Raw genomic sequence first — 8,587 nt, forward strand, 5'->3', positions numbered from 1 at the left:
CTCCCCAGCAGCAGATGAGTGTCGGAGGGGTGGGAGGGGTCTGGTTGCGCTGCATCATCCCTGGCGCTTGGCGTGGTCTATCTTCTCAACTATTCCAGTGGGAGTGTCCTGGCGTCTCACTGTGCTTTGAACTTGCATTTCCCTAATTACTAATGATGTTCAGCATCTTTCATGTGCTCATTTGCTTGCCATATATTTTCTTTGATGAAATATCTATGCCAATATTTTGCTAGGTTTTCTTTCTTTCTTTTTTTTTTTTTTGGCAGGGGTGTTTGCTTTCTTGTTATTCACTCTTTTTTTTTTTTAAGATTTTTATTTATTTATTTGAGAGAGAATGAGAGACAGAGAGCACGAGAGGGAGGAGGGTCAGAGGGAGAAGCAGACTCCCTGCCGAGCAGGAAGCCCAATGCGGGACTTGATCCTGGGACTCCAGGATCATGACCTGAGCCGAAGGCAGTCGCTTAACCAACTGAGCCACCCAGGCGCCCTCTTGTTATTCAGTCTTGAGAGTTCTTTATATATTCTAGATACAAGTCTTTCATCAGATATGTGTTTGGCCAAGATTGTCTGCCAGTCTGTGGTTTGTCTTTTTATCTCCTAACAGTGTCTTTAGCAGAGCAGAAGTGTTGAATTTTGATGAAGTCCAATTTTATTAACTTTTTCGTTCATAGTTAGCGCTTTGATGTCATGTTTAAAAAAGCTCTGCCTAGGGCGCCTGGGTGGCTCAGATGGTTAAGCGTCTGCCTTCGGCTCAGGTCATGATCTCAGGGTCCTGGGATCGAGTCCCGCATCGGGCTCCCTGCTCCTTGGGAGCCTGCTTCTCCCTCTGCCTTTCTCTCTCGCTCTGTCTCTCATGAATAAAAAAAAAAAAAAAAGAAGCTCTGCCTAACCCCAGTCACAAAGATTTTCTCCTGTTTTCTTCTAGAATTTTTAGAGTTACATTTGGGTCTATGAGCCATTTTGAGTGAATCTGGCTATAAGGCACAGGGATGGACTGAGGTTCATTCCTTTTGCAGGTGGATGTCCAATTGTCCCAGCATCAACTGTTACATATTTGCAGTGAGTATCAACACTATCAGGATCCCCAGCGCTCGGGGGGCTGGCCGTCAGCAAGAGGGCATCCTGGCCCCACGTGTCCCTCAAATCTAACAGCCAGGGGCCCTGTTGCAGTTCTTTGCTGGCAGAGGAATTGGTTTCGGGGTACTTTACCTCCTCTCTCTCTTCCTGCATAAAACAAACCATGAAAGGGCAGGGGTGGCTTAGCGGTCTGGCAACGTCCCTTTGAAAATAAACAAGTGCAGAAACTGAAAGCCAGTGGCCATCTCTGGGGACTACTTGGAGAAACAGTTTGGGGCCGGTGCATCCGCTGCGCGTGGCTCTCCTGCCCCCGCCAGCGGCAGGTCGGATGCAGCAAAGCCAAACAGGATCCTGATCATTTCAGATGTCAGCTCTGGCCAGGGAGACCACCCCCACCTCCAGGCCTTTGCAGAGAGAGGCCACGCTGGTGCACAGTGTCTAATTGTGGGGGAAGCCGGAAGAGGTCCAGGCTAAACGGCCCTCAACTGTTTGCACAATCGGCCCCATGCACCTACGGAGCGGCGACCTCTCTTTTATAGATGGGGAAACTGAGGCAGGGGGAGCTGTGGGTGTGGGTGTGGGTGTGTGTGCACGCGCGCGCACACACAAAGAAATAGATGAGTGTGAATTTGGGATTTTGGGGGGACAGCTTTATCGAGGTATAACTTACATCCCATAAAATTTCACCCACTTGGAAGCATACAACTCCGTGAGCGTTAAAGAAATTCACACAGTTGTGTGATCCTGCCCACAATCCAGTGTTAGAATATTTCCATCACCTCCTGTCCTTTTGCAGTCCATCCTTGCTGCTCCCAGTCCCTGACAACCCAGGCTTTACCTTCAGTCACCAGAGTTTTGCTTTTTCTAGAAAGTTCATGTAAATGGAATCATGCAGTGTGTAGTCACAGTGGGATTTCAAGCCAGAATCTAACAAGGAAGCCAGAGAGCTAGGACTACAAGCACACAGTTACCAAAGGTTTTCCCCACCTGCCGTGTCTCCAAACCTGCACATCTTCCAAATGAGCTATACATGGGTCCCCTTCTCAGGGTTGAGGCCAGGCTGAGACGAGATAAAGGGGGTCCAATATCTTGCAGAGTCATCATACTCCATGGAAACTGGAAACAGACCGAATGGCCAGCAGCAGGAGAATGGGTAAGTACCTTGTTGTGTCTCTGCCCTGTAGAATCTTCTTTAGCGAGGAGAATGGACTCCAACGACGTGCAACCATATCGATAAAGCTCACAAACATCACACTGAGTGAAAGAAGCCAGATACAAAAGAGCACATCCTGTGATTCCATGAACAGAAAGGTCAAAACCAGGCAAAACACACCTGTGCAAAGAGAAGTAGGGAGAACGGTTGCCCTTTGGGGAGTAGCGACTGGAAGGGACAGCGGGGGGGCCATGCAGGCATATTCAATGTGTGCAAGGTCATTGAGCTACACCTTTACATGGTGATGAACACTTCAGAAAAGTCTTGCGTGGTGCCTGGCACATAGTAGGGGATTATTATTCTTGTTCTTTCATCTGCACAGTGTTTCCATGGGAAAGTGTGGTCACTGCAGGGGCTGGCAAGCTTTCTCTGTAAAGGGCTAGATATGAAATGTTTTTGACTCTGCAAACCATACAGCCTCTGTAGCAACGATTCACCTTTGCTGTTGTATTGTGAAGGCGCCTAGGGATGATATGCGAATGAACAAGCATGGCTGTGTTCCAATAACACATTGTTTACAAGAACAGGCAGTGGGCTGGGTTTGCTGACCCCTCATCTAGTGAAAGGCTGAATCCCAAAGCCTCCTTCACTGAGTCCCTGTTCAGTCCCTTCCTTGGCCCCAGTTTTCCTATCTGTATAATGGGGAGGCTGGTCTCTGCTCTAAACTACCATCCCAGGGGGTACAGAGGTCAAACGAGCTCATAACTGAGGGAGCCGTGAGGGAGAAAAGAGTAGGAATTAAGAGTCTCTTGAGATTCGGGGCGCCTGGGTGGCTCAGTCGTTAAGTGTCTGCCTTCGGCTCAGGTCATGATCCCAGGGTCCTGGAATCGAGCCCTGCATTGGGCTCCCTGCTCCGTGGGAGGCCTGCTTCTCCCTCTCCCACTCCCCCTGCTTGTGTTCCCTCTCTCGCTGTCTCTCTCTCTGTCAAATAAATAAATAAAATCTTAAAAAAAAAAAAAAAGAGTCTCTTGAGATTCTTTGGTGCAAAGCAAATTGTTATTTCTGCCAAGTTCTGAAGAGAGAAAGCCATTGGCCCCAAGTCACCCAGTGCATACATGGACACCAGTGTCCCAGGGGTATCCTGGAGGGAGTCAGGACCCACAAGCCTGGCACCACATCTTGGTCCTTGCACCCCAGAGGCTTTTCTCTCAAGAGCCTGTGGAGGAAGAACAGTGGTGAAGAAGGAAGGCTGGAAAACTGAGTCCCCAGTGGGCTGTTCCTCTGAAACCCAGGGCCCCAAAGCTCCCCACTTGGGCCTGCTTTACTGAACAGCCAGTGAGTACAACAGGGATGTGTCCTCAAATCTCCTCAGCCAGGAGTGTCTTCCCTTCTTCCTGTTTCCTGGCAGGCTTCTACTCATCCCACAAGGCATCATTTAGGCTATTGACCACTCTGGGTGGATTAGCGCAGGGTCAATCATTTGGGGTAGAGGCCGGTCTTCAGAGAGGAAAATATAACTCAGAAGGCAAGCCCAAAGCAGCCGGGGGGTGGACAAGTCTTGCCTTTCCCTGTGCCTCATTCTCTAGGAGTGGGACTTCTGGAGTCTAGACGTGATTGAAGATAGTAACTATAATAGTAATAATAGTAGCAGGCAACAGTTACTGAGATTTACTACATGCCAGGACCTGTCCCAAGCACTTCAAGTGTATTAATTCATTTAATCCTTGCAACAACCCAAGTAAGCACTATTATTCTTCCCATGTTATAGATGAGGAAACGGGCCCAGAGAGGTTAAGACTCTTACCTGAGGTGACACAGCTCTGAAGTGCTGGAGCTCTGAGGATGATAGAAGTGGCTGTTTCAGAAGTCCAAAATGGGTCCATGTTATCTTGTTTATATCCCTTTTCTCAACTCTGAGTCATCTAAGTCCTTGTCACATGGGAGCATTAAAAGGGGAAGTTGGGAAGGAGAGAGAGAGACTCTCTCCAAGAGAATGACTCCCAGTCAGGAGTCAGAGCTACCATATGGGCAACCACCCCTCCTTCTGGATTCATCCAGGAGACACTCCAAGCCCTGGGACAGACGACTAGGGGCTCACGTGGGAAAAGGCCCAGGGAAAACAGACCTAAATCATCGAGGGCATTTATTGACTCATAGGATTGAGAAGTTCAGGAGGAGGGCTGGCTTCAGGGCCGGCTGGGGCCCAGTGTTCAAATGCAGCTCTCAGGAAGCTCGAACTCGCCGTCTTTCAACTCGTTCTTGTGTTCACTTCGTTCTCAAGCAGGACTCTCCCAACGTTGCTGCAAAGGCGGCCCCCTAGGGAATTCCCTAGTGAGTACTTTAGTAGGCCTCTTTCCCAGCAGTTCCCACAGAAATCCCAGGGCTGACTCTCACTGGGCCACGTTGGCTCATGTGACCATCCCTGAACCAGCCGTGGCCAGGGGAGGGACCCTGTCGATGGTACCAGCTTGCATCACCTGGCTGCCCCGGGGACTGAGTGGGCAGGGGTGACCCCTACCGGCAGGAGAGGGAAATGCAACCGGCAAACAGCAAGGTGTCTATTACGAGCCTCTGGAGGGAAATAAAGCATTCCCCACCCAGAGAAGGCGGATGATTAGACTTGGCCTTTAAGGTCTGCAATCCCTCCTTGTCTTGACTGTGGACCTCCATGACCCCTATTGGCTTAGTCTGGGCTAAGACCTGGACCTGAGTTTCTCTACCTGCCTCTCGCGGCCCACCTGACTCCACCCACCAGGCTGCGGTACTGATTGTCTGGGAGCACTCGGCCTTCTGCCAACTCCTGACCTCCTGCTTGGCCTATTGCCCCGGTTCCCTAGTTGCTTTGCCCCCATCTCTAGTCTGGCTTTTTCCAACCCATGCCATTCCCCGGAAATACTATCCCCAGTCCAGCAGAGTCCTGGCTCAGAAACCTCCAGCCTTCTCCTTAGCATCAGCAAGGAAAAACGAGCTTCTTAGCCCCATGCCTGGGCTCCCTCCGCCTAGAAGCCTCCCTGACGCCGCCTCCTCATCAAAATGCACCTCCCCTAATTCCTAACTGTGTTGGCCATCCTGGCACACTGGCTCATTTCTTTGCCTAGAGGGAAAGGCTCAAGCTTGAGTCACTGCTGCCCAGGGCCCAGCACACCCATGATGCTCACAGGAATACCCACAAAGCCTACATTTCCAGCTATTGGCATGACCACTCCTCCATTAATGGGCATGAGCGGAAGTCAGCTCCACAGATGGACAGTTAACTGAAAGCAACAGAGAAGCCAAGAGAGACGCAGAGAGTGAGAGAATGACTGAGAAACATAATTGGGGGGGGAGGGGTTGGAGGCGGTGGATCCAGGGAGACAAGTCTGGAAGGAACTTCATCCAGGACAGAGATGTAGACACACAAGGAAGACATCAAAGGAGGGAGCCAAAGGATGTGAGCTGAAGCATATTTTTGGTTGAGCAAACAAGGCTCCTGTGATTTGTTTTGTCAAGTTGAACTTTATCAGGAGTTCAGGAGTTTATTTCGCTGAGCAATCAATCCTGGGAAAAACACTAGAACATGTTAAAAAGGAAGGGGGTGGGGAGGAGAGGCGGACAAAACAAAGGAGAGAACATTTGCCTCCAGGTGGGTCAGCACGGTGAGTCTCGGCAGGCCTGGTTAAAACAATAATCTCACCCCCTCACCCCCCCACCCCGCCTTGCAGGTGGCTCAGCCAAGTTCAGGTTTCAGGTGGAAGACGACGCAGTGAGACAGGCCAGAGAAAAAGAAACTAGTCAACTCTGGAGAGGGAGTCTGAGCTGAGGGAGAGAAGCGCCCCAGCTGCTGGGAGGGGAAAGGGCCCTGGGAAGGCTCTGGTTCTGGCCTGGCCACAAGTCACTTAATTAAGACAAGACAAAGTTACACTCTACCTCTGGGCTGACCCTTCAGAATCCCGGCCATGAGTCACAGCCTCCCAAAGTCAGGGACATGGCAAGCTGGTGCCCTTGACCAGGGAGCAGGCGTGGCCTTTCCAGGAGGGCTCTGCCTCGCTGTCTCTAGGGCTGTGTTCTCACCTCAACAGGGTGGTCCCACATCACCTGCCCCCAGTACCTGGCCAGTGCCTCATGACGGCAGCTAACGTGACCGTGGGAGTCCCCGCCTGCAAGGAGCTCAGTGTCCTACACAAAGTCAGGGCTACGCAGCCGTGTAGGAGAGGCCAGACGCGCCGGCGCAGGACCTTCTCACCATCCATCAGATTCACTCTCTATTATAATGCTACAAAATCACATGGTGTTCATGATTTGAATTTTTTTTATTTTCTGAAATGGAACCATTGTACATTGTACAAACCATATCTACTTGATGGAATAAATAAGTGAAAAATTATACTGCTGTACAACACACCAAAAAAAAAAAAAAAACAACAAAAAACTAAACAAAAACCCAAACGTCAGAGGAAAAAAAAAATTAGGTAACGGTGAAAAAAAGGTCTTTATACCTCTAACCGGGTCCTTGGCGATAATGAACATTCCAAACCATGACATCGTTGGTAATGGGAGGTCACCACCCTATAAACGGGTCCACCGCCTTCCGGGTTCCGGGTGTAAGTGCCAGCACTTTGTGGAATGTGTAGCCGAAGCTCCCCCTTCACGTGTGGCGGGGAGCAAGGTTGCCCTGGGAGCCCTTTAGGCCATGTGGTGGCCACGGAAGGCATTTGCCGAGCGCCCCCCCCCCCCGCCCCGCCCCTGGCTCGGCCGCTGAAAGGTCTTAGATTCTGTGGTGGGAGGGGGGCGAGGGGCACAGGGTGGGTGGGGGACAGTGGCTCCGAGGAGCGGACTGCGTCGGGGAAGGAAGCACATCTGGATTTTTGCAGTCTCACTGTCCCGCGTGGGAGGCCTTCCCGGCCAGCGATGAGTACAGGGCCGCTGGTGCTTTGTCTGGCGTGGCCTCAGCAGCTGGGGGGGGCCCAGTCGGTCCCGGCCACAGGCCCCTTCCTACCTTCAGGCACTTCAGAGAAAAACAAATGACAGCCTCAGTGTCGCAGATGTCGTCTTCATCCTCAACCGCGTTGACTCCCCTTGCCTGTCCAGAGAGGCCACCGCAACCGGAAGGGGCCCCCAGGGTGGCGGGGGGTGGGGAACCCCCGGCCGACGTGCCGTTTCTGTGGATGCGTGTGATTCTCCTTCAGCTGTCTTGGTTCTAACCTCTCATTTCCCAAAAAGAAAGGAAATAAATATCCAAATTCATCTTTCATCAAAATGGAGTTTCGCTGCAAAGAAAAAAAGTTACTCTAGCTCTAGAGGATCTGGAGGTAAAGCCGCCTTGAGATACGCTGAGAGGTAACGCAGAACACAGTTCTGCACAGAGCTGACTGCCTGAGGGGCAAAATTGATAAGGACTTTTTTTTTTTAAGACAGAAACCTTTCGGCATTGCGAACTTCAACATTAAGATTTTCAAAGTTTGTTTTTTGTTTTTTTCCCTTATTTCAGGAGACATTTTTGCATGAGGTATTTGAAATTCAGGAACATTTTGATTCTTCTTGAAGTGCAGGAAATAGATTGGCTCCCTTAAAAACAAGTAAGAGCCTCGCCCTCAGAAACTTAGAAACTGGCAGACACTTTCCATGGTGGTCAGGAGAGAGATCCACACGTCAAAGGTATCAAAGGTGGTACCTGAATATGCACCAATCAGCAAAACAAAAACGAAAACAAAACAAAACAAAAAAACCACAAAACAAAACAACCCCCTCCCCCCAACCCGCCCACCCTCACTCAACTCAAAGGGAGTTGGAACTCCAGTGCAGTAAAGAAAGCTCAGGAAAAGGGTTAAGGTCCGAGGAGTCCATCTAGGAATTAAGAGCAAACCAGGCCTCAGAACCAATCAGGCAGTTCGTCCAAGGGGGTATCTCCATTTTAGTGAGAGGAAGGTGTCCCAGCACACAGGCAGAGGATGGAGGCGAGGAGAGAGGACTCGATCACCCCTTCCTGGAGGAGTGTAGGGCGTCCCACTCCTTGGTGCCTTGCTTCTGGCCTTTGAGGCCCAATCCTCGGGTCTGCTCCCCCATGGGGACCGTGAGTGCATCCTGGGAGCGAGAGGCCATCGGACTGTTGGCTCTGAGCATCAGAACACTTTGCACTCTTGCCTCTCCCCGGGCAGCAGGGGGGTGGGAGGGAGGTTGCCGAGTTGGGGGGGAGGCAGAGGGTAGCAGGTTACTGCGGATTTGAAATCCAGGCAACATCGCATGACAGCAAGTTCAGCACCAGCTCTTCCTGCCATCTGCTCCTAGCCTCCTCAGCCCTTTTGTCGTCCTAAGGAGACAATCCTGCAGTCAGCCACAGAAGCCGCTTCGTCCTCGGAGGTGTGGGAGAAAGCCGTGTGG

General features: G+C 51.0%; 1 long non-coding RNA gene across 1 annotated transcript; it reads right to left on the reverse strand.

The window, feature by feature from the left end:
* Positions 1–1,948: 1,948 nt before the first annotated feature.
* On the reverse strand, positions 1,949–4,660 carry LOC118018690. Its single transcript, XR_004681458.1, has 2 exons — positions 4,035–4,660; positions 1,949–2,331 (listed from the first exon to the last, which is right to left on the reverse strand). It is a non-coding gene; the product is annotated as an uncharacterized LOC118018690 (long non-coding RNA).
* Between the last annotated feature and the right edge of the window lie 3,927 nt (positions 4,661–8,587).

This window comes from Mirounga leonina, unplaced genomic scaffold (genome assembly GCF_011800145.1).
Source record: "Mirounga leonina isolate KUSES-001 unplaced genomic scaffold, KU_Mleo_1.0 Mir_171, whole genome shotgun sequence".
Lineage (NCBI taxonomy): Eukaryota > Metazoa > Chordata > Mammalia > Carnivora > Phocidae > Mirounga > Mirounga leonina.